This window comes from Dromaius novaehollandiae, chromosome 13 (assembly GCF_036370855.1).
Source record: "Dromaius novaehollandiae isolate bDroNov1 chromosome 13, bDroNov1.hap1, whole genome shotgun sequence".
Classification (NCBI taxonomy): Eukaryota; Metazoa; Chordata; class Aves; order Casuariiformes; family Dromaiidae; genus Dromaius; species Dromaius novaehollandiae.
In genome coordinates this window covers 13,519,280-13,546,043 of record NC_088110.1, presented here as the reverse complement: position 1 = coordinate 13,546,043, position 26,764 = coordinate 13,519,280, and the positions used below count along the sequence as shown (strand labels likewise).

The window sequence follows — 26,764 nt, the reverse complement described above, 5'->3', positions numbered from 1 at the left end:
TATCGTAGCAGAGGGTTACAGTTTTTTATTGCCCATGTTTTCATTACCCGTGGCTGCTGCAGACGGAGAAAGCAGCACCGCCGCCGCCACGCACGTCGCCAGCCCGGCCCGGCCCCACGGGCGGCACCGCGCGGGTGGGAGACCCACGTGGGAAACGGCCGGGCGCGCAGGGCCGTGGGGCCTCGCGCCCTTCAGCGCCCCGAACGCTGGGGCAGCGCCAAGGAGGTGCACGCTCGCTATTGAAAATAGTGCAAGCAGCTGGTTGGGTTTTCTTCCTCCAATGTGACCATTTCAAGATTTATTGTCTCTGTTCAAACAGCCAAGTAATCAATTTGCAATCCTCCCCCCCCGTATGTCATTCCCAGTTTGTTCCCTCCCCAAAATCGGTATTAAAGGGCATCGCACATAAATCTACGTTCACGTAGTGCCAGCAGATTTAACCCTCTCCCACTCGCACAGAAGAGGTGTATTTACATCTCACATACCCTGTGCTTCATCGGACTTAATTAAAGAACAGATCCCAGCCCTACGACAGTGCAGACCGGCTCCGCGGGAAGCGCAGCCAAGGGGCCGTGGAGTTGACCAAGCGCCATTACAGAGCACAGGAACGATTAACCATCCGCACACATTTATGGGGGTGGGGGGATGATGAAGGTGAGCCGCCCTTAGCCCATCGACAGGCCGGGAGCGGGGCGCCAGCACACGCCTCGCGCAGGCAGCATAGCTCGGAAAGCTCTTTCGCTTCAACTGCTCGGGACCAGCAGCGTCTCGGGCAGCGTCTCCGCGGTCGCCAGCCCTCGGCACAGAGCCGCTCTCCGTCCCTGCGCGGGACGCGCCAGTCCCAGCCCACGGCATCCCGGGAACCGTGGGCTGAACGTGCCGGGCAGGGAGGCACCGCGGAGGCGCAGGGCCCCGTTGCACGGAGGCAGCTCCCCCGGCTCCGTGGGACCCACGCGGTCGTCCTCACCCCGCTGAAGGCTTCGGCTCTGGGCCCTCCACCGGCAATCCAGCTCTTAGGGGGCGATGGTTGCTCCTGCTTGGCCGTGTTCAGGCGGGAGGAGCTGGTGGCACCAGGCTGAGGTGGCAAGCGGGTGACACCAAAAAAGCCCCCCAAGCTGCCGACGGCGGCCGGGGGAAGGGCAGTGGCGGCCCGGCGCACTCCCGGCCGCGGCGCTGGGCGAGGGGCCACGCGCCGACGCGTTGCAGGGCTGCTGGGAGCGGAGCGGAGGAGGCACCCTCCAGCGACAGCCACCCGTGGACCAGGGCTGAGCAACTGTCACTTCACAAGAGATACCAGGAGAATCCAGAAGGAAAAAGAAACAGTGTGAGATAAAATAAGGAATGAGCCAAAAAGACAGAATCTTACAATACCACTAATGTAAACACTGGTCTGCTAAGAAATGCCAGCCTATATTTTTATCGTGCAGCAGGGAGACTGTTTTTGAGACCTTCTGCAGAGTTAAATGAATTCAAAAACCTCCGTACCAGGTGCAATCATTAGTCAGTAAATGAATTACACATAATTATCTGCTTTGTGTTTAATTCACTTGGCTTCCAGTTTCTCACTCTTCACAGAGTGAAACTCGCTATCGCTCTCACACAAACACTCTCCGTGGGCAAGGAGGTTTTGGAGGCCTGCCACCGTCCTGACTCACGAATCAGGCTCCGCGATTTGAATGATATTTATCTAAGCCTGCAAACAAAGACGATGGCTATGTGTCCAACGAGAGAATAATTATCGTTATTATGTTTATAGAGGAGCAAAGCCGGGAGTTAGGACCCTGGGGGAAGGCGGCCGGGAAGGCGAGCGGCAGAGGTGCGAGCGGCAGGCGCTGCGTGCAGGCGCTGCTGGGTGCCGGCCTGCACCGTGCACCGGCGGCCGCAGAGCTCCCGCTCGTGATTCACCTCCGCCAGGACTCGCCGGCGGCCAGGGCGGGCGCAGGGCAGCGCCTGCGCAGCGGGAGCCTCCCTGGGGAACGAAGCCCACCGCCGGCCCCGCAGCGGGACGGCATCCGCGAGATCCTTGGCAGCAGCCTGCCAAGGGGATTTGGGGTTGGCGCAAAAGGCACCAGACGGCTCTGCTGCTGGGAGGTTGAGGCCGGCGACACGCCGGTCCCGGGAGGAGCAAAGCCCCCGACTGCTTCGGTCGGCACCGCCGAGCCCGCAGCCGCCAGCTTCGAGGAGCTCGGCGGTGCGCAGACACTGTATGCTGCTTCTCATACAGAAACCAGCTGTATACTTCCATCCACGATGACCTTATTTTAACTAGAAAGATAAAAAGAAAAGGCAGGCCAGGCCTTACCCGGGTCACGGCTAAGGTCTAGCACATCTGTGCACATCTGTATGGCAGGATGAAGACTTGCTGCTTTGCGTCAGCTTGCCACCGCCGAGCAACAGCCCGCAGCACCACAGCCATGGCTCTGCCTGAGCCCTGGGAGGGCACCAGACAGGGAAGTAAGAGCTGCTTTGGTCTGTGGTGTCAGGACACCGGTGGGCATCCACGGGAAAGGCACACAGCATCCCTGTTGAGCGAGAGTTGGAAAAACTGTTATTTACCTCCATTTACTCAGCTTAGGACTGGTAAAGTTGGAGACATCTTGCAACTCTCTATAATCACAGGTTAACACCGCACAAAGCAGGACAAACCATCAAGTAAAGAAGTTGACTGGAAATAACGATGAACTTGGAACCAGTCCCACAGGGGAGGAACCCGTCCTGTCATAGCTCATCCAAGACCAGTGTGAAACACATCCAAATTTTGCCCTTGTTACTGGAAGGGAAGCGAAACCAATAGAACCTGTATTAATATCAATGCTGCAAAAAATACCACTAAAAATGAAAGATAAATAAGTTGATGTCCCTACCAAACAACCTACTTTCAGCAGCAAGTTTTGTCTTGCTGGGTGTTTTAACTGATGATTAAATCCATGTTAATATCCTAGGAAGAGACATGGGAAGGCTTAGAATAAGTATGTATTGCCAACACAATGATATGCAACTGTATTTTGAATCACAAAGCATTCCTTTGGGGTTCTGCATTGCAAGTGCTGGCTTTTTAAAGCTGTAGTAAATCTTCCTTACTTAATTCCCTTTTCAGAATAACTTAAATTTTCTGGAGAAGATTGACGGAAAACATCTACGGGCCAACATTATCATCCCAGAAAAAAGAGCTTTATATAAAAGCAATCCAAAATATTACTGAGACAACACTGGCCACAGCAAGAAAAAATGAGGTTCTTGGGGACCTAGCAAAGCCGGGGAGTCCTTGACTTTCTGTGTCTCACAAAATTGGTGTGTAGCCTTGAGGAAGCCAGTTTTCCTGTCAGTGCTCCAGGTGCCTACCTGTTACACCAGTATAAAACGGCTGCCTCACCAGCAGGCAGCAAGAAGCAAAGGACATTGCACTGGTTACCCAAACTCAGAGCATTTCTTAGCCCACATTTTGCTTTGAAAATTGCTTCTTCTAGAGCAGATTACTTTAGAATGGAGAAAGCACTTCTGTGCCCCAAAACATGCTTCTTTATTTATCAGTTTGCTTACTTATCAGTTGGGCTAATAAAAATAATACTGCTCCCCCAAAACTTGGTCTACAAGACATTTTAAGATCCTTGAGTGGAGGAAGTGAACAAAAACATGCAGTGTGTTAGCAGGTAGGTAGAGAAATAGCTTCACACAAGACTTCATAAATATTGCTGAGTGACACTTTCTGCATCTCTCTTTCTCTTCCTCCCAGGTACACGTGTTTTATATGATTACTACAGAGAAAAAGATTTGAAATGGTAGTATCAAACTCATACAGAAAGCTCTCTCTTGTTTGCAGTTGCAGAGAGATAACTCAACGAAGTATTGGACCAGCCAGAATGACACAAATGCTTCTCTCTGAGCTGGCTGACAGAAAACAGCCAAAAGGACAGACCTATAAATTGTTTCTCCATTATAAATCACTGCGTTTGGCACACCTGCTCCCAGCAAACCTTGGGGCTGCTGCTGGACATAAGGTGCCTTTAATTTCTTTTTTTTTAATATTGCAACATGGATGGCAGCTGGCTTTGTACACGTGAGCGTGGTCATATTGTCACATGCACCACAAGACCACAGAGCATTCATGCTCTTCAGTGTCAAACCCAAGGAGGTTTCTAAAAAATGCTGTTCTGCAATTGCCTGGTCTTACCAAGTGTCTATGGCAAGGCTCGGGCACAGCATGCCGTAACACGGCTGTGCAAGCGGCGTGTGTCCCGCCATCGCAGCGCGCAGGCCAAGCGAGTTCAGGGCCGTCTGCACCTGTCTGCAGAGCTGTACCCGATGCGAGCTTCAATCAGTCACTCAAGTCACTCGAGTATTTTTTCAGGACCATACAAGAACTTAAAATCAGGTCTGTTTTCAGTGTGAATAATGTCACTTTGGTGCAAGATGAGTGTGGAAAAATACATTTCAAGTTCTAAGAGAGGCATTCTTCCCAGCTGACAAACTGCTCTATGTTAACAGCGTTATAAACTGCAGTCCGTGACAAAAGAGCACAGATTTAGTAGCAGAGATTTGAGATGAACCTTACAGTTGCTGGACTTCTTGAATTATACCTGTGCAGCTAGCCTTGTATTTTACAGAATGATTAATAGCCCATGCTTGTGGGGATTTTACAATTTTTTTTTCTAAAGATACTCTAGTAATTTAGAATAGGAATATTGTTTACCAGCCCTGGGAAGATCACATCGTTGGGCTGTGCTTGTGTGTGCTTTGGAGCTAGAAGGGGACAGGGAGAAGGAATGGAAAGAACCACATCCTCCTCTGGATCACAAATCATGCCTGTTTGTACCTGAAAGATCATAAATTTATCTGTTTGCAGAGTACTGGCATGCAGCCTGGGAACTTCCATTAAAAGATGTAGCTCTGCCGCACTGCACCTCTCAGTGTCAAAGGTGGCATCTTTAGCATGCAAAGAAAAGCAATAAGATCATGCTGATGGAAACAGGAAAAAAAAAAGATTAATCTCTAGCAGTGTTCAGTGTGCCCATCCCGTCAGGTCGTCAGGGCACTCTCACCCTAGACGTCACAGAGTGCTCTGGTTCCCCAGCTTCAGTATTATTCCACATTGTCCTGTTGCACAAGACAATAAACTCAAGCTTTGCTCTGGGACAACTGTATGAATTCATATTTTGGTGATGTGAAGCAATCTAACCCTGACCTTGCGGCAGTCCCACAAACACACGTAAAGTGTCCTCTGAACCAGGGAGAATTTGGCTCTAAAAGGTAATAGCAGGACAGGTCATGTCCCTCACGTCCCTGCCTGTGTGGCTACAACTGCCAAGCCTTCCTGGCCTCTTCTTGTTGAATCGGGAGGAGAGCCATCACCTGGGCTCTGTAAATTCACGAGACCGAATCCGCCACAACAACCAGTGGGCATGGCAGTGAAATACAACCTTTTCTGTAGACCCCCTTCTGCCCCCTCCCTTCTTCTGCCCCATGCAGAAGCACTTTGTTTATAATGAACCAATCCCATTTACAATTGTTTTGCTTGACATATGGGTCCCAGATAGGGAGAAATAGCCAAAAGGAGGCAAATTTCACTCCAGCATGTGAAACTCCCCACTGCAGTGGGTGTGGGTATATACTGATGAGCGCTTGGCTTTACAAGGGGAGAAGGATAAAAGCCCAGCTAAAGAGAGGAGAAAAGCTGGGCTGGGCGGGAGGAGCAGAGGATTTTGTTTGCGCCTTGGAGGAAACAATGGGAGACGGGGAAGGAATTAGAAGAACCACATCCTCCTCTGCATCGCAACCCTGCAGTTTAAGTTACTCCCTCATGCTGGACCAACCCATGGTGTCCTACTTCTAACATTGCTCCCCTGGGACTGCTGTGGCAAAGCTACATCCCATTAGATGTATCTAGATCAGAGACCGTTAGGACAGCAGTTCTCTTTGCATTTTAGCTCAAGCCTCCCTCCTTCTTTCCAAAGCCAAGCCAAGCTTAGCCCCATGCAGCCAAGCCCTCCCCAAAGCTCCCCCCAAACCCTCCAGCTGGGACACCCTTCCCTCCCACCCTGCTTCCCTGCAACTCCTCCTCAGGAAAGAGGTACACAAGGACGGGACAAAGGCGAGATGGCATTTCCGAGCATCGTCTTGTACTTACGTCCTCTCCTCTCGCCTCTGCCTCCTCCCCTAAGTTTCTACAATCCCACTTAAGAACTGCTGCACATCTAATAAATGGCAGTAGTGGTGCAGCTCCATCATTCCTGTATTCCATAATACAGTCATACTATTAATAACACTCACCCTTGCACACCCTTCATATGTTCAAAGCATTTTACAACTAGTTACTGTCTATTTCTCCCAAAAGCAGTGCAAGGGAAGCAGGGATGTCTCCACTAGCAGATGGACCTGACAATATAGATAGGATAAAGGTTATCAGCAGCGCCGTCTGCATTTGAGTGTCCAGCATGAGGTCTTTTGCTCTGGACAACCCAGAAATAGAAGCATCCACAATCGATTGTTCCCTTCAAATAAAAAATGCCTGCAAGTGATCATTTAGCAAGTCAACTTAAGTGCTCTCAGCCATGTACAGTGGGCAAAAATGGTTTAAAAAAGGCATGTATGTCTGTATGTGTGTATATATACGTACATATTTTCATGAGATAGAATTGGGTTTGATTTTTCTTCAATAAGCTTTGACTATGGTCAAAGTATCTATCTGAATGTCTGAGGTTCCCTGTTTGGAGGGCGAACTGTGAATGTCCAATTTCACTGTCTCCAGAGACTGCAGAGGAGCCGTATCCCTCCCTCCCAGCACCCGTGAGAGCGCTGGGTTGGCATTTAGCTGGAGAGGCCCAAAACAAGCTGAGCACCACCATCCTCTCAGCTCTCTGCAGGTCCTCCAGTTCTGAGGCCACACCACAATAAATAGCACTGCTACTTGGAGAGCTTCTGTTGCCGTGAACAGTGCCGACACGAGGGGACAGGTTGCACACTTGGAAGTGTACAGAGTTCTTCAGGATTTATTTGTTCACTCCAGAGAGAAAGTGAGTCATGAGAAACCTTAAGGTGGAGCACTCAAAACAAGGAGTGTATAAATGATTAGCAAGGGAAGGTCAGCACCAGTCCTTCAAGTCTGAGCATGTCCCATTGTTGATGGTACATAAATAATACTAGCTGGATGCCTGTGGTCGTAGCGTGGCTATCACACTTCTAGTCTCTTACAGGTCTCTGACTCACATGTTATCATCAATGAGGCTGAGCTAAGTATTCTTATAAAAAGGAGTAAGCTGGTAAAATGGGACTCACATATTCAAAAGGGCCAGTTTCAAGTCAAAGCTGCAGGCTTGACAGAAGCCAAGCTTTTTTAAAAAAGAAAAAAGAAAAACCTTTAGTACATGGAAAGCTAAATGCAGGGATGGAAGATGGACCTGAATTTTACTTGCCCTCATGCAACAATGCAATTAATCATCTTGTCAGATAAAATCCGATTGCAGAATCTTTATTGGCACACCGATGTAACCGAAAGAAAGAACACTGCCTGTTTTTTCAGACTGCAGCCAGAGTTCAGAGCATTTGCAGACAGGAAAAAAATCATCAGTTGACTTCTTTACTGAGCTAGAATGGCGATTCACTCAGAGATATGCAACAAGAACCGTGGGACCTTCTTTTTTCTAACATAAACTCTTCTATATACTTGATTTTACAGAAAATGCTCTGCAGGTAACACTCAAGTACATTATATGTGCTGTTCTTAGATCTGCTGATACTGGTGACATTGCAAGCTCTAGCATACAGCTACAGAGTACAGCTGTTCAAAGAATGTAGGTTCTAGTGTTTTCAGCTATATCAACTTTATGTTACTGTGAAGGAATCCTGGCCACTGCTGTACTTTATTATCCAGCTAAGACTGCTCTTACACTTCTCTGGTGTAAGATCTCTTGTAGAACTACTGAATACCTTTCCCACTGCTACTAAGCTTCTCTTCAGGTACTCTACTAAATTTCTTAGCAAGGATTGAAATGTGACAGATGCGCTGCCTCACAGAGATTGGGCAAATCCTGGAAGATGCTGAACAACAGAAGCTCTTGTGGAACATGAAGGTATATGATGATATACCTTTATCTGGTCTTATGCTAAAACATACATAAGTCACTGCACAGAGATCTGCATCAGACTGTACAGTATCTGGCTGAAAAGGCACTTTTTCAGCATGTTTGCACTTAGAAATTCAAGAGCACAATCCTATGCAACCCAGCAGTTACAAGCAATGCCAGGAAAAGCTGTACAAATACATCCAACAGATAACATACTCATTGGTCTGCCCTTTCTCAGGGAGCTTCTCCCATGTGTTTTCTTTTCACCAATGCTCAATCCAAGACACTTTGAGCCTTACATCCAAGAAGACATTTGGCTGAAAGACAAGGAGGGCACATTCGAGACTGATGCAGTGACACTAGAGTGTCCAGTGACACTAGAGGGTCACCACACAGCTGCTAAGCCAAGGCCAAGTGTCCTCAGTGAGCTGCAGTGGACAAGGTGGACAGGGCACCCTGCGCTGGTGCCCTGGAGAAACCAGGCAGTGCTGGGTGCTCTCCAAGGAAGGAGTATCACCAGTGCTCATGAGCAACGACACCAGAGTGGGCTGCTACAGCTCAACAAAACTAGCAAGGCCATGTAAAAAGGGGCCCCCAAAAGTCACAAATAGTACCTGTCCCGATTGTTCCCCTGTGCAAATCCGTACCCACAGAAATACAGGCTCCAAGTGCCAGTGTTTGGGCACGACGTTGCTCCCAGCAAGAGAAGGATAAAGGCCCAAGGGAACCACGGCGGCTGCCTGCAGCAGCTCTGCACCCCTGCACGGAGGGAACTGGCCAGAACGGGGCTGTGCTGAGCACGAAAGTGTCTGTGGTTAAACGGCTCCTGTCTCAGCTGGAACAGGGCAGATGACGATGGGGTGAAGCCACTACAAACCTGCATGTTTGCTGGTGCCATCCCTGCCCCTCCTTGCTCTCAGGCAGAGGGAGGCAGGCAAGGTGACGATCCTGCCCTCTGACTCTTTGGGAAGGAGGCAAGAAGGACGTAGTCCCTGCACATTCAGGTAAGGAGGTTATTTGGCCACGTTTTCATATGCACATGCTTTCCAGTCTCAGGGCCTCCTGTCTTACCAGCATTTCCTTTTCAGCCTCCCTTTTCTGTCTGGGGTAATTCTCTGCTCCTCTGGCAATAATACAGCGCTGGTGATTTACTGATTGTAGAATAAAGACACAATTTTGAATTTTAATAATGATGGTTAACACTGTGAAGAACTATACTAAGGCTCAGTGAAATCACTTTGCATTTTTTTCTGTTTACATGTATTTATAGCTATGTGTGTCTTGACTTAAGATGATATATTTATAGATGTGGTCCATACATCTCTTTGATTTGAGAATCTTAAAATATTTTATAAACAAACAGTAACTGTGGAGTAGGGAATCTTTACTCTGAATTGTTTTTACCCCTCAGGATAACTGAGATGCAGAGGATGTATATATCTTCTTGAGGTCCCTGTATCAGACAGGGACCCCAAAAATTCTCATGTTGAACTGGTTGAGAAAAGAGACGAGTATCTTGCTTTGGTAACAGGAGGCCAACTTCTCGCCTGTCAGACAAATTTAACTAACACTTGACATTGTCTGGCTTGGGGACGTTTTTCTCGCTTTATGATCAACAAAAATAATAGAAAGATCTTCAAAAAATAATAGAAAAGATATTTGGAAAATGCCAATTATTGTACAAACAACAATGGGTGAAGCTGGGAGACAGAATTTGTTTTATTTGCTTATGTGGGGAGTGGCAGAAGGAAGCAGCACTGCTGAATGGCCATGCTGTCATCTTCAAGTTATAACATCCTCTTCTAAGCTATTTCATTTTAAGAAATGCTACATGCTAAGTTTTTCCCAGCCATATATTTTTTCAGTATGTCATATGCATATTCACTTGTGCAGCAATACAGTTAGGGGAATGAATAGAAGCCTAACTGCCTTATTTAGATAGTTAACCTTATGAAATGCACAAAACCTAACCTGATTTGTAAGTGCTGCCTATGGACTAGGCCCACATATGTGCGTATTTTCTAGAATTGTATTTTTGTTCTGCACTTCTACAAACACAGTGAGTGCTGAGATCATGGGCAAGCAGTTTGCTTATGCAGAAATAAAATAATGAAATTCAGTCTCTTGTCTGTTTTGCTCTTTGGAAGGTGCCACAGAGTGCTGCCACTTTCAAAGCAGTTGTCAGTGAACTTGTGTCTGCATCCTTTCGGGCACAACAGCGGGATGAGGCAAGACAGATTAAGAGTTACAAGCAAATCAGAGGTTTGGCAGCCACCTCAGATCACAGAAAAATGTCTTGATCTTCATATTCATTTAAATGAATAAATAAGCAAATTAACTACCTAGTGCTATCATTCTTTGTCAGGCTGATCATCATGCTTATGTAAAGTATATGAATGCCTTTTTACACAGAGCAGAAAAGTGTTTTAGAGAGGAGACTGGTGACTCACAGTTGCTTTACAATGAACTCTGTTGAAAAAGGATGTTTAAGCGTGTGAGCTCAGAATTGCTTTCCCTTCATTACAGAGGTACACAGCTACGACAGGGCTGACCGGGAGCACAAAGCCATTCCCAGAGAAATTCCTAACAAAATCCACGTGCTTGTTCCTTTCAAAAGACATGAGGAATAACCCCCAAAGCTGACCAAGACGCTTTCTTCTGTCCCCTTTGATATTCTCTAGTATCTCTGGGCCTGGGTCAAAGCCACAGATGTCCACCCGAGCCTTCCCACTGACTTCTGTGGGGCTTGGATGGGGCCCACTTGTTACCAGACTTTGGTGCTAGCTTTAGTTGGTCAGTTGGTCTCCCAGGCTCTTCAGAAGAGGGGATAGCAGGCCCCCAAAAATGCAAGGGAAGAATTCAGATTAAGGCTGTCTGGGACAGGTTTCAGTACGTTTTTGAGATAACTGGCATGGCTTCAATTTCCAAATAAAGGAGTGATGTCTCGGCATGATTTCCCAACGTGTGCTTGATCAGCACCATGTGCAACAGCAGGAGGCTTCAGGCAGAGTCACTGATTTAATAATAAAAAAAATTAAAAATAGAACTGTGATTGGATTTGATATTTGACCACATTTCCTGCCTTGTCAACTCTGCTGATATACATTATTGTTCCATTTTTCTAAGAAAATAGGAAATAGGGACATACCTCAAAAGTGTGACTTTACGCTTGGATCTCCAGCCCTCTGAGCGGCTGTCTGTGCAGACGCCCCAGGCATAAATCTTCTGTCATCCTGAATGGCACAGAAAGCATCACAGTCGTTCCCAGGCTTGCTAGCAGAGCCTCAAAAAAACTCCTGCCATGCATTTGGGTCCTGATCCAGGACGCATCATACCTAAACATTTCTCTCTGCAGATCGGCAATGCCTGTTCTGTTCTCTCATTACTTGTATTCCCTCCTAATCTGTAAAAAAAAATGTGAAGTACAAAGCGGAAAAAGTCAATGAATGGTCCATTTATTCAGTAAGACCCTACACAGAAGACAAAACAGCATGTGGCACTCAGGATAACATCAAAACACAGCTATGCTTAAACATGGTGAATCTTGGTGGGTTTTGAAACTAAAGAAGTAAAACCAGGAACTAGCAAAAATTAGAGGAATAAGGTACAGTTTAATAACCACAATAAACAGTTACTGACCGTGTAGTAGTGCAGAGGTTTCCATGAAGCCACGGACTTCACAGAGCCTGCGGGGAGTATTCAGTGCTATCTCCTCAGGTGAGCAAGCAAGAGGGCCGTTTCACTTCAGTAGGAAAACTGGGGAACTCCTTTATTCAGACCTAAGGAGGAAACATCTTCTGCTGAAGATGAACCAGAGCAAACACAAGCAGCCTGCCCCTCTGCCCCAGCACGCAAGCCTGCAGCCATGAAGAAGGTGCACCCCAGCACAGGCCCCCCCAAACCTCTGCATCTCAGCAGGACCAACCCGCCGTCTGCAGAAAGCCCTCAGGCTTTCATCGCTGCTCCTGAAGGACTGTTGCCACTTGAGGGGAAGAGGAGGATTTCAAAAAATCACCTTTCTAGGCTATCACATTATTACGGGTGACAATTTTCATTATGCTTTTAAAAGGATGGTTCAACTGCCCTTTGAGGATTTCAGTGTATCTTGGTTTTGCTGTCTGGACTGAAAAGACTACAAATATGGATTTGAAAAATAAAGAGCTTGTTAACAGCCTGCTGGCTTTAAGAGAAAAGCATACACATCTTCCCTTTGGGATTTCCATTTCTCCGGTCTGAACCCCATGTAGCAGGGGAGCCACCAACGGCTGTAATGCAGAGTACGGCACATTTCTCAGTCACACAAATCCCTGCACTCACAGAAGTTTTTTGAAATGCAGGTAAATCCTTAACAAAACTGTAGCTGGATAAACAGAGTCTCTGAGAAATAAAATCACTTCAAAGTGTGGCTGCATGAGTGAAAAACTGATATCAACATCCTATTGCCTTAAGTTGACCCAAGTGTTACCGCAGGCAGGAATTGCACAGGAGGGCTCAGCTCACTGCTGTGACTCCCAAGGCCAGGGTGCATGAATGTACTGGAGGAGTTTTCAATTTAAAGAGCAATAAAGCTTTTGCCAGTAAACCCAAAATATACCTAATCAGTGATGGCCCATCTCTACATATCGATGACTAATCTGCCATGTTTCTTATCCTCATCAAGCTCCTGTTTTGCTTGTTTTCTGTTTTGTTTTGTAAATGCGATAGTACTTTTCCAATCTCAGTATCATTTTGTACTACAAGCTTCAGTGCCACTTAATATTGTGACAAGAAATAACACATTTACAGCAATGTATATTGCTTGTGTTCTTCTTCACTGCAACAATGAGTCATTATTCAGAGTATGTTTATGTAATATCATAAATACCAATCTCTGGTATTTATGTAGCATAGTATTTACTTGGGCAAGTTGCCACATGCACTAAAGAAGTAAACAAAGAGCCATTCTTTGGAGGGTTAAAAAAGTCTTTAAATGAATCCAATTTTCCTTCATAAGGCACTCCTTGTTATTTTACCTAAAGTGGCTCTTTAAGATATACAGTATGATAAAACACACAATTCCTGGGAGACGTAATTATGGTTCCTAAGAGACTGGTGAATAAACAATCAGGAATAGAGTGTTTGTTTTCCCTAGCTTTTTCTTAACTATTAATGGAAGGCATTAAAAAAAAATGGGGAGGAATGTGTTGGGTTGATAAATGGCAAGAAAAGTTGAGGAGCGCACTTCACTGAACACACAGGGTTTCTGCCTAAAAGCAGTACTAGTTTATTGGATTGCAAATAATCCTATTTTGCAAATGCATTTGCGGTGGGTGTAAATACCACAGTGAACTCTTTGTGTGTTATATTTACTTTACTGCGTACATCAATGGCACAATGCATGTTCCAAAGTAAAGAGCTCGCCCTGTCTCACATTACCTTTAAGCATTAACACAAACTACTTCCTTCGAATCAAGGTGACAAAATCTTCTGCATTGTACGAAATGTGCTATCTGACACAAATTCCTCAGGGACTGCTGAGGGACCCCGTCGTTATGGCATGGAGCAACCACAAATACTTTTCCAGTAAATCAAGGACGCTGCAGTCAACGCTACACGCACGTGGGCACTGGAAACCTAGACAACCACCAAAGCTAAGCCCAATCAGCAGCTGAAGGAAACCCTTTTGCACCCTGCATATATCAGAATGCAACTGAGCTGGGGACAGGGACTAATAATATTGGTCTCCATATCATTGCTCAAGTGATCAATCACCTAAAAACAGGCTCCCAAAGCCACCAGTCACTTCTCCGCATTAGTGATCTCTCCTGTCAATCAGACTGATGAAAAGCGAGCTATTCCAGCCGATGGTGTGAATCTTTCATTTGCTGTCATCAGTGCTACTTAAGCGAGAGAGGGCCGTGGCAGCACCTCAGCGGCAGCAGAGCCTCCCGCCGCAGGCCCTCGATGCGCACCGGCACCTGCCACTGCAGGGTTTAACCTCATGAATATAATGACCAGGTCATCACAGTTCAGCAGATACAAATGTTGACCTCACATTCCTCCTGTGGTAAGAAGGTGTCAGAGCAGTGTATCACACTGCCTTAGTTAATACTCATCTATGATCTATTCACTTCCTTCAAAAATAAAATACCTAAAGCCATGATAAAGTCTGTTTTGCACTGGAAGCAGTGAAGTACATGCTCATGCCATTAGCAGTCTGAAGACCACTCAGCTCATGAGTTATGAGTTATCACCTAACTGATGGGTGATATTCTGTCTCTTTCTCTCTGTATCCTGCACATACAGATTTGCAAATATGATTACAAGAAAAATACATGCACAGGATGAATCTGGTCAAGCTAGTACTTGTTCCCGTCTTGAGGATTTATTAGGGAAGTGAATAAACATGCTTGTTGTGGTAATTAACCCCATGTAAATCACAAACCCTGCCTTTATAGGGTTTTGTTTGTGCTGCTGTCATTAAGAGCCATTCAGTGTTTCCAAACTGGAGGGAGGCCTGAGGTGAAACCACAGCAAAGGAAGGGGGAAGATGCACAAAACAGGGATAAGGGGGTCCCGAGCAGGAGAAACCTGGTAGCAACACCAGCCCCCCACTGCTCTATCTCCTTCAAAGTCCAGAAAATAGAAAGCGACAATAAAAACAGGCAAATCCTAGAATCTCTGGGCAGTCTCAGCTCGTTAACAAACTTTTTTTAATCTATAAAAAAAAAAATTTACTTCCAGCCTCTCGGCCTGTTCGTGCGAGCCTGTTCCCCTTGCCGAGCTGAACAGACCCCAGGGCTCGGCTGGCCCTCAGCTGCCCTCGCCTGCGTGTGGGGCATGCGGGACCCAGCCTCGATGCTGCACGGCAGCCTTACGAGGAACTAATTGCTTGTATGATGCTGGTTAGCAGCTCCTTGGCCTCTAGATGGTCCCTTCCAAAGTCTACTGAAATCATCGAGAATCTTCTAATTGATTTTCAACAGGCATTGGATCAAATTTACCATTCCTAGAACAGATACATGGTGGCAGTGCTAACTCAGCCCTCATGCCTCACGAATGCTCCCTTATCTCTTCCTTAGCATGCAAGAAAGGCGGTTCTTTGGGTCCATCCAGCCATGTTTTCTTCTACCATTTAACGCCATCAGTAATGGAAGCCTATGTCTAACAGGCAGTGCCTTCTGTCCTGTAGCAAACAAAGTCCTCCAACTGATTAGCAGCAGTGTGATGCCTTCTGAATTGATGCTATAAAGCTGACTGAGTGGATACTTCAGTAACTTGCTAGACCTCTTGCTGACATCTGCTATATAGAGCATGCAAATGATTACGGCTAAGTAATAGCCACATAGAGCAAGATAGTTTCTGTGCACACACTTCTGATCCCTTTGGTAAGGAGTGGCTGAGCATTCAAAGATGTCTTTCACTTCAGGACACTTCTTACTAGAGGAAGCTTAATCAGCTAATATCCAGGATTGATTGCTTTCTCTAGCCACCCAGTTGGGAGCATGCTAGAGAATCAAAAATACAAGCTCTCCATAGGTCACGACTGTTTGTGAGGCAACTACAGTTCTCTTACACTATGAGCCCATCCTCTCCTCTGGCTACACTGAAGAGAAAACGATCACCCAACAAAGACAGCACAACACAGCAAAATTGAAAACACATTTAGCAATCTGCATACCTTGCATGCCATAGAACACCCCCAAATCCTGGTGGAAATGTGCATAATGTGCCAGACATCTTGAACCCAGGAACTCCCCTCCCCATAATCCCTCGGGACCAAAAAGTTTCTGATTGTACTCCAGCTTCCCCATAAAAGCTTCATTGTTACTGCAGCCCAGCCTTTACCAGGAGTCATGGCATTGGGCCACAGCCTCCAGGGACACTCTCAAGCTGCACAAAACAAGTTTTTCCAAACAGTTTAAGTATTTCCCAGCCCAGACTCTCACATTCTAGTTGTTTGTGCAGGGACAGTAACCCACCAAGCCCTGCCTAAAATACTGGTTGTTTAAACTCCACAGAGACATTTTTACTAACATTCCTTACTGCTGTAACCTCTTGACCATTTAAAACTACTATTAACGGGCAGACTCCATAGGCCTAATGTCAAGGAGTCATCTCTGCTGCAAAAAAGCAGCAATCAGACAATAGATACATAATTGTTGCTTCCTTTGGACCACTATTTCAGCCAGTAATTTCTTAAGTTTAACTGTACTTTGCATCAGTGCAGGAGATACACACAGGGTCAACCGAACAGCTCTTAGTTGCGATAAAGTTTCATGATAAACACTAGAAAATTTGTTAGGTGAAAGCTCCAGGGCTCAACGGGACTCAGTGCAGTGGGCACTGGAGGAGATACGTCTCTTGGAAGGGCCTGGGCTGGGCTATAGGCAACAGCAGCCAAAGGTGCAAGCTCAGCATGTAGCTCCCTTGCTCGAGCACCCCAGAAGCACGGGAAGGTTTTCACATTTCTGAGAGTAGGCGTCCAAACTCCTGTGCAGAGAGTTCACCCTCTTTACCAACCAGGCAGCACCCTGATGGAACGAGACCATTGGAAAACTGCTTGCTTAAACTTCTTGTCAGGGAGCAAGGGGATCCCGGGGTTTGTGTCAAGGACCACAAGGCTGGATGCAGGAATTTGATGGCAGCAAGTAGAAGCTGGAAAAATGTCACCAGGCCATTTCGCTGCTGCCATTGCAGTCTCTGAAGGGGTGCCTTCTTCACTGCTTGTTTGCAAGGGGACACCAGTCATATACTTCATGGTAGGTGGCCTGGCCTCTCCTGTCTCCACCACCAAGAGTGAGAGCCTTCCCCTCTCTGGCAGGTTTCTGCCAGACTCTTGGATATGCTTTATATGAACACCTACATACCAGGATCTTCTTGCTCACGGTGAAGAGCTGATGGCCCAAAATACGCTGCCTTCAGGGATTTGCCGAGAGTGGCAACTTCCCACTGAAACAAGCAGTTGCCGCTCCGCTGACTGGTTGCAACGTGGGGCAACGCAAGGCAGCCCACACCAGTCCTGGCAGGACACCACTGAACAGCCAAGCTACGCCTTGGCCCTGCAAGGCAGCAGCTCCCAGCCCCACTTACATCACAGCTGGACCCCACTGATATTGTTCACCTTCCCCTCCCTCTAGCCCTGATGAAACTAATCAGAGCACTTGTTTGCTAAATTAGCACTAATTAATGAAGCATTAATTAACAAAAGGGCTGGCTATAATTCATGGCTTCTGCTCATAATGGACTTCTTTCTCACTACTTATGAGGCACCCACATCTCTGCCCTACACCAGGAAGGCTGAAGCAATTCTAAGTCACATGCGCAGGTTGGAGGGACACTCCAGCCATGCCAGCTCTGCTTCACTGAGCGGCTCACAGGAGAAAAATAACACCGATTTGAGTCACCACTTAGCACCACTGAGTGTTTGGAAGTTTTTAGTACGTGACCCTTCAGAAGGCGGCTTTTAAATGGCTTGCTGTAAAGACGATAAAACAAACAGAACTGGAGCTAAAGAGGCAATTTCGGAATGCTCAGCACCAGGCCAACCTCTGCCAGGGCGTTGAGGCAGGTCCTTAATGAGCCGCCTTGGGCAGGCGAGTGCCAAGTGGGCAAAACCTTTTTACAGATGTCTAAATACACACTGTTATTTGAGGAAATAAAAGGCTTTAAAATGCACTCATGAATTCAGTCGGGGGGCCTGTATTTAAGGGTCCTCAGCCATCAAATCTTTATTCCCATGGACTTTGAGAGATTTTTGGACAGGGATCTAGGCACTCAGACAAGGCAGCTGCCCTCCCAGCACGCTGCTGAGCTTTTGACTTTGTGAGAGTGGCAGAGTTCTCTCCTGTTGGGCAGTTTTGGAAAAAAAGCGTATAATGCAGCAGTATCTAATACCTTGGTAAGGCCCTTTGGCTCAGCTTGGTCTAATTTGCTAGCACAAGCACCATAATTACAGGGCTTGTGTTTATCTCGAGAGTTCCTCGTACATGTAATAGGAGAGGATAATTCATTTGGAGCCTACTAGGGAAGACTTGCCATAAACTGTCCAGGGCCAGGCCCTGAGCCTTTCATGCAGGTGGGAAGTGCTCCAAAAGCCTTTGGAAACCTGGTGAAGGCAAACCTGACTCCTGGCGAGGTTCTGCTCTTCCAGCTTGCACCTTGCTCCCTTCAGCCTTACCTGGGCCTGCTGGCGAGGAGGAAGAGGAGACTCAGGTAAGCTCCCTCACGATGTTACTCAGCGCTACTACAGCCCAGAGAGGTGTCCCTTCTTCCTCGCCGTCCCCCAGCTAGCGACGCCTTGGCAAGCTTGAAGGTGACAACCTGGAAGGGACTTGCCCAGCAAGCCAGGCCGGAGAAGGCTCTTGAGGGACAGTCACCTCAAATCGACCTGAGAGTTAGCTGGGGCAGCGCAAAACACAAGGAAGGAGACGCCTGTGAGCGCGGCTGTTTGCACAAGGGTTCTTGCCAGCATAACCGCGTTGCTCAGAGGCACGCTGCCTTCCTCTTTCCTGACCAGCCTAGCTGTGTCTGCAATACTTTTAAGTGGAGACTGAGCCCAAGTTTCAGAGTTGGTCCTCTTCCTTGTGTGTGCCCAATGGCACCATCTTGTATTGCCTAGTAAGCTGTTTCTTGCATCTCCCGTCGCATAGGCTGAGCCTCATAAAAGCTTACTAGATGCAGCACGAGCCATCGACTGGGTAACGAACAACCCTGCAGAGAGGGAGTCTCTGCTGAAGCTCTGCACTGAAACTGTCCTTGCTCCAGACTCAACAACACTCACTGCTTTTAAACATTGATTGCAGCTGTTTTAGATGCTTTGAGACAGCAACAAACCAACACAGAAGAGCTGATACAATTAACTGACTGGAAAAGTAAGTCCATGGCATTTTTTTTGGCCTAGAAATATGCCTCACGTTAATGCAAACATACTATCAGAATTCCACTAAGTCTGCCTCCAAACCTGTTTTATACCTGATATAATAGTACTGTGGAGCTGCACCATGCAACTACAGCTGAGCAGGCTATGAAGGTAAGTGAGATACTGTGCAAAGCCCTGAGGGCTCTGCGTGCAGGAGGCTTGGTTTTGAACATGCACCGCAATGTCTTTTTTGTAATATAGTGAATTCCAGGCCTTAGAGTGGGGTTATTGCGTGGGGGGACGAAGTGATGGTAACAGCTCTGCAGTGATTACCGTCACTGGGGAAATGGGAGGGTGGCAGAGTTACCAGGAAGGTCGGTGCCTCTTTCTTGATGCTTTTATGGAGTTTCTGACAATTGTTTGAGACATTTAATTTATAAATGTCCCAAGTGAGATTTTTACTTCCCAGCAGACTGAAACATTTGAGCTCTTGCACTGAATTGTTGGCTCTGCTGAAGACCAAACCATGCGGCTGCCTGGGACATAATGTTTCCATGCGAGGATGGACATGGCTGTCAAGTGCAGGCCCTGGTGACGAGGCCTGTCTACATGCACCCGATGAAGGATCACAGCCACGACAGCTGGCAGGAGCCCTGCCACTGAGGTGCATACAACTACAACTGCTCTCACTAAAGCTACATTTGGCCTTTTATGTGACCTCCTTTGATCTTTTCCATAACCTCTGGTAGGTCTTCAGTGCATTCAGTTCTTTATATTAAAGCAATCAATCCCACATGCAACCAATTAGGTTTAGACATATTCTGGTGACCATAATATTGTACAGATGTTCTACCAAGTTTTCAACAAGACAGGGTGGCTCCGACATGTCACTTTCTAGTGGGGAGCATGCTGACTGCAGTTCAGAAATATCCCAAGGAGAAAAACATAGTCCAGAATTACACTCCAAGCCCAAACGTCCCACTTGCAGACAACAGTCTGGCTTTGTGTACATACAATAGGGACCCAAACACTCTCCTCCTCAGCGTGCACAGCACGCACGGAAGGAATCTCACTGGACCTGTGTGACCAGGTTTGTCATCCAATAACCTGATCACCTGCTGCTGTCATTGCCCGTGACACGCACCAAATGTGCTTTCCTTACCAGAGGCAAAAAGGCAACGGCACCCGTGAAGTCTTTTAGCTTCATCCATTCTGCCTGGGCCCCTATGGAGAGGCAGGAGTGCAGCAGTTCGGTCAGGACAAATGGGTAGTTGCCTTTGCACGGAACACAGTTCAATCCTTGTCGCTTCTCTCTCGCCTGCTGCTGTACTGGTGCATCGCAGTCGGGCCTTGGTCAACGTTTATCATATCATTTAACGCTCCTCTTTGGGAAATCTTCAGTTAGAGCCACATCTTTCTGTTCATGGTGTGAAGGTCCTATTGATCTGTATTAGTGACCCAGACAAAGATAAATGTGGTCCCATCTTAATCTTTTTCCAAGTGTGTACTGCAGGTTTGGCCTGATGGGGGTAATGCTTTGCAGGAGTAACCAAGAGAAATTCTTACGCTTTGGCATAGGCTTCTGGGAGTATGCCTGATACTTGGCCCAAGTCCTGGTTAATGCATGGGCTGCAGGCTTCCCTAAGCAAAGGAAAGGTAGTGAGAGGATGCTCGGGATTGCAAGACAGTGGGTGATCCAGCTGGGATGATAAACATCCCAGAAATTATTCACAAGAATGCACTGGCAACCTGGTTTCCCTTAGTAGGACAGAGAGAAAAAGAGAGAGACTGGAGCCACAGGCAGCCCCCCATCAACAAGCATCACCTTCCTACGCTCCAAGTGCTTGGCACGGTGCAGCACCGAACCCACAGTTACCAATTAAAGCACTATGGTAGATCACATGGGAAAACAGCACTGAATGAAAATGCAGGAAATAGTTCATACTCAGGCATGGATGAAAAACGAAACTCACTTCTATTCAGATAACCCTGGAACAGCACAAGTCTTCTAAAATCCAGCAGAGGCAGTGAAAGCACGTGACCGTTGTCTCCTTTGAGTTCTGGGATACAAGCTATTGACACTACTATTCGTTAAACTGTCCTAAGAGTTGGTTCACCATGGACTTTGTCCTATTAATGAGGGAGAAGGTGCACGTTTCCTCATGTGGGTAACTTTCTTTCAATGGAAGAAGCCAGCTTTGATGGTGATTGGTAGCTTGTTTGCTAGTTGCCCTGCAGGGAGAGGATTTCTTGTGTGTCAGGGGCTTGGTGCTGACACGAGCAACTTCCACCCCATGCCCCCACGCTCTGTGAGCTCCTTCTGGAAGAGGTGCTCGTTTCATCCTGTTCACACCTTGTCAAAGAGAGAGAGGCCTCTGTGGGGACCGTCTCGGCCTCACTGTAGCACAAACACGGGGTACGAGTCCCACCAGACCCTGGCTCTGGTGTTCTACTACTTGTAGAATTTTTGCTTTACAGCTGTTGTAGGGCAAAAGGTCTGGATACCATGACAATAGCATCTCTAGTGAACTTTAGGTGGAAAATCATTTAATGGAGTAAATGTCATCCTGTCACAATCAAAATGCTTTGTGAAGCTATTATTTTCACCAACATTTTTGTGGAAAAATTGCCAACAATTTTTGGAATAAAACATTTTGATTTTTGATTTTATATAATATACGCATTTTTAAAAGTTATAATGATCTAAAAAAGCCAAAACTATTTATTTTTGTGGAATTTTCCTTTGTGGAGAATTTCAACATTTTGAGGTTTTGTTCTCAACTGGAATGAAAACAAATTTCAAAATCTCAAAATTGTCTGCGAAACACAATTTCCATTCTCTGGCCAGCTCAAGTTTCAGGCTAGGACATGTATAATAGCTCCCCTGCAGGGAATCCCTTTAGGAAAAAAGTCTCTGAATGAATTTACTGATGCAAACATACAGTTTTTAACATTTGTCTATTTGTCCAAGTAGACATCTGCACCACTGACTGCTTCTTCAAGTCACTACACAAGAAGCCTCAACGGCTTCCTGAAAGACTTCTTTCCGAAAGGCACTGCCAGCTCAGGGCAGCTGATGGTGGTCGTTTCTTGGTATTGATATTAGTCCGTCACAGTTGTCACTTACTTCACATAGACCACAGAATTGATACCACAACTATTTTCTTGTCTAACCTTATTTGAACCCTTTTTAATAGCTTCAACTAGAGGTTATAAGCTGTATTTTACATTTTCAAGGTAGGTGATGTGTTCAGATTGAAACATTCAATGGAACAGAATTTATATGCTAGAAAATTTAGATGGATTTAAATATTTACAGCCTTGGCAAATACTTCTGCCTCAAAAAAACCCACCACATATTATAAACAAGCAGACTTGAACTCGCAAGTGTAACGGACAAAAATCTACTGTTGGACAAATTAATTATTAGGGACACTGATGGAGACCCACCTTAAGTACTGTTGTCAAAGGAGTTACTTTGGATTTACAGTGACACAAGTGAGATCAGCAGCCAGCCTGTCCACAGCAGCTTTATGTATCACAAAGGTATGAAGAAGCTCAATGCTTACGTGAATTAACATGAATAGATTGTAAGTACGTTAATCATGCACTCTATTAAAAAGCCGTGCATGCCATGAGTTTGTTTGCTGCCTTTTTCTTGTTTTGTTTTACTGCAGGAGAACGGCGAGTGCTGTGGATGGAGTGTGCGGTGTGCGTGCTGGTGTACTCAGGAGCGTATCCTCGCTCCTCCAGAAAGCAAAGGCTTTGTGTCAAGGTGAAAGCTGAACTAAACACACACTCTGCAGTCAAAGTTTGTTTATAACTCCTGACTCCGCGGGGTCAGTTATGCGGCAGTTTCACTAAACAAACAAGTAGAAAGCAGGTCAATGTCCAAATACTGGAGCTCAGCTTATTTAAACTGCTTGAATAGCTGTTGGAGGAGTAAAGCTGTATGAGAAGCAAATTGCCTCTGCAGTAAATAAAAGTGCAAGAAACATGGTGGATCAAACTCATGCCCGGGGACGACTGCCCGCCGCATGCGGGCTGCCCTTGCCTTTATCCAAGGTGCATTTGACCGAGTGCCTCAGCCGAATCCGGGCCGGCAGGGAAAGCACCCTGCTTGGCGCGTTTGTTGCAGAATCAGCAACATAAATCTTTCAATCCACTGTGTTGAGCTGCTGTATTGTGAGGTGTGTGTTAAATCATCACAGCAGGAATCACCCTCTGAAGGACTAGAGAGGGGAAAACAAACCAAAATTGCATGGTAAATCTATCAAGGAATGACACAGAGGCGCCCAACCGGTTGAATCACTACCATGTCTATCCCTTTCCCATGCCTCAGTACAGCAAGGTATTTTCTGAAATTGCTCCCTAGTGAGTTAGCTGTTTATCTTGTATATATAACCCACCTCCTTTACTAAACTGCCCATGCATTTCATACCCCTTAATGTAGTTTTCTTTCAAAGCCCTGGGAGGTAGAGAAGTTTTGTTATACTCTTTTTTATATAGGCAATTGAGGCACAAAGTTAGGAAGACTAACGAGCTACCTAAATCTAGGCAGTTAAAGTCTCTCTAGCTGAGACTTCCCCTCTGAATTTTCCTCCTGAAAGACTGAATGCTTGTCTGGATCTGGAGGAAAACTTTTCCATCCGCTGGTCTTTCAACCTCCCATGTACTTCCTCACTGAACACACAAGTATACAGACAGGCAAGCAGTCACCTGACACACACAAACATGTATCTACCTGCTCATAAAATTTTTAATCAGTCTGTATGATATAACTGCTGTCTTCTGACTTAATATCCCATCTTTCCTTCTATGCTAGAATGCATGCAAAAAAAAATGCCCATCTGATTAGATACCTGATTTTAATGTTAAACAATTCCTATATAAATATATTCCCTCCTTGCCTTGTATTGTCCAAAATTGTGTTTGCCTGCTTCGTGCTCAGAGTGCACGAGGGCAGTGACGAGGTGCTCGGTCGCACCGCCGCCGGGCAGCTGCGCAAACGCGGCACTGCCACTCTACAGCAGCTCTGCTGCTCGTGGGAGCCGACGGGAAAAAACACGGCTCCTGCGGAAAGCGCAGAAGGAAGGGTCTAGCAGGAAATCAGCTCAGTGCCAAAAGGGCTGTTTAGTACTGCTCATGTGCTTTTTAGTAATTCACTTTTTTTATATCAGCAAATTCATTAACTGGAATCTCGGTCACTTTCCTCAGTATAAAATTTCGCTACAGCCATTTTAGGATCATTCTTAATTTTCACTCACTTATTAAGACTCTTCTCTTTCCAGCATGCATCTGCTCGGAGCCTTTGGGAAGTTCCTTCTTCGGTTTCTCCCTTGCAGCTTTGCTCTCCGTTAGCATTTCCGAAGTGGACTGTCGGAAGCCCTCGCTGTTGGTCTCATGCACTGCCTTTGATGAGGGCAAAGGTACGCCAGGGTCGCCTGCTTTTGCATGCTCCAAACTGGAAAGAGAAAAAAAAGGCAAAAATAAAGCAGTCTTCTCACGTAGATTTATTCTAAGGGAAGTGGGCAGAGAATTGGTCCCAGGAAGATCGCAACACAGGAATCCCTAGATTCCTAGACAAAACCTGTCTAAATGAGTTTGTGGTCAACACTTGAAACAAGCAACTGGCCCTCCCATCGGCTCTCACAACAGCCCGATCGCAGCAGAGCTCCGCGCGGCTGGCACGGAAAGCTCCTCCGCGGCTTCTGCTGGCAGCCTCACGTCTGAAGGTGCGGTAATATATTAACTGTGTGCCACAAGATAGAAACCACCGCTTCTTTTGATTCCACCTTGAATACTTTTTCCAATTCAGTGCGTAAACATGTAAGCAAACAGAGGGAACGGTTTAAAAAGCAGCATGCACGATTAAAATGCTTACGGGAGAGGAAGATACTGTTTGGCTACGCAATAGCAAGAGGGAGGCAACTGTCCAACTCAGAAGGATGAGGGATTTGCTCAGGGAGTGACAGAAATACTTGTCTAGAAGTCATGGGAGAAAATGAAGGAAAATATGCTTTAGAATGAATATCAAGACAATCTTGGATCACTAAGATCTAGTAGGCTGGGAAATATTTCCTTCAGGGAATCTCTGGACTTTAAAGTCTAACAGATTTTCTAATAGCTGAAAAATAAATACATGCATACAGTAATTAAAATAGCATTAGATTCTCATGCAGAATGTAGAAATGAAATAGCAAGAGCACTTTTACAGCAACAAATGTTATACAGGACCTAGTGAGATGCATCGAAACTGCTGTCCACAGCAGCCAGTCTCTGACCTGCCACTCTGTCAGTGGGAAAGAGTGGGAGGAATTAAATAGGTCAGTACAAAAACAGTAAGGAAGTAGAAAAAACACAAAAATCCATGAAACAAAATCAGTAAGGGAATCGCTTTCTGCTGTCCGGCTCCTTTCACACTGGGGAGATGGCTGGCTTGCAATGCCACTGTGAAAGAAAAGCCTACTGTGTTTTCTGGTACCTCTCTAAGCCCATGATCTCAATTATAAACATTAACTTTTTTTTTTATTAGTAGTAGCAGCAGCAGAAGAAATGGTCATGTTGTTACAGTAGCATCAAGAGTCAAACTGTCTGCCCTGGCCCACTGCACCCTACAAGCCCACAGTAACAGACGAATGAGTTTAAAACCTTGATCTTATTTGTTTGTAAAATTTTGATTTGATTTAAAATTTGCTCTATTCTAGCAAAGATATATTTGCATGCTTTTCTTTACCCCTGTGAGGAACATGACTATCCACAGTGCGCAAAGCGAAGCACATGCGAGACCAGAATCAGAAACAAGCAAGCAAGAGAGGGGAGATGGAGAACAGCAGCATCCCTGAAGATTTTATTTTCCTTTGCCTCTTTGTAATGTGAAGCTTCATTCACTGCCAAGCCACCTCCTCACCTGGAAAGCATGGGTGAAGACCAGAGCACGCTCAGCTTGCCTTACAACTTCAGAGATTTTAAAACGGCAACACAGTTTGGCTTCTTGTTGTTTGGCATCAGGCTTTTGAGCCTTGTAGTGCATTTGGATCACATCCTCAGGCTTTTCCCTGCAACTGAAAGAATTAGAAATTTATCGTTAAAAAAAAAAAGAAAAGTGAGAGAGTCATGTGATCATGTGCTTCCAGGAGCTGAGACTTGAAGAAAAAGCCCACCCCAGACTCACAATAACATCATGAGAATTAAAAACACCAGACTTGAGAAGCTCATCCAAGCTTTCTGCTGCGCATATGGAAAACCAGGGTGTTGTCAGGACTAGTCAGCTAATGTTACAAAGCACTCAGAAGAAAAACGTTCGTTATTATTTAGGAGGAAACCCAAGTGTAAAGTGTTTTACATAGAAATCTGCCCTTTAGAAGAGCAGTATTAAAAATGCAAGATTGAGCTGTGGATTACTGAAAGGTAATAAAGAGATTTTAAACACAGCTATGACTCATCCTGCACGAAAATGACTCGGCAGTGCCGCAGCGGGCCGAAAGCGGGACCTCTGGAAGCGATTAGGAGCGGGCTGTCTCCCGCCATGCCGTCCCCCGCGAGCCCCTCCGCCTGCGACCGCAGCCGGGCAGGGCAGCCCCGCGGAGGGGGCCGGCGGCTCCGGGCGCTGCACCGGGAATTCGCCCGCCTTTGGTCCAGGAGCAGCGCGGAGGATGGTGGCAGCAGCTCTGCTGGCACCGGTGGGTAATGCCACACACCGGAGGCTGCTGCGAAACGCGCTGTGGAGGTCCCTGTGCCCCGTCACACTGACTGCAGGGGCTTCGGCCCAGCCCTGGGGCCCTGCGTCCCCAACACCCCCGCTGGCACCCGGGGCCCGCTGGGTGTGCTCCCGGCGCGCCCCAGGCAGCGTGGGCTCAGCCGA

General features: G+C 46.5%; 1 long non-coding RNA gene across 4 annotated transcripts; it reads right to left on the bottom strand.

The window, feature by feature from the left end:
- LOC112987614 (uncharacterized) lies at nt 1-25,965 on the bottom strand. Of its 4 annotated transcripts, none has more exons than XR_010391454.1 (7): nt 25,811-25,965; nt 24,168-24,364; nt 20,063-20,345; nt 11,700-11,839; nt 11,209-11,463; nt 2,303-2,522; nt 1-1,279 (listed from the first exon to the last, which is right to left on the bottom strand). It is a non-coding gene; the product is annotated as an uncharacterized LOC112987614 (long non-coding RNA). The 4 variants fall into 4 exon arrangements; XR_010391455.1 differs by lacking the exon at nt 20,063-20,345 and having other exon boundaries at nt 11,209-11,293; nt 11,396-11,463; XR_010391453.1 differs by lacking the exon at nt 20,063-20,345.
- Nucleotides 25,966-26,764: the final 799 nt, after the last annotated feature.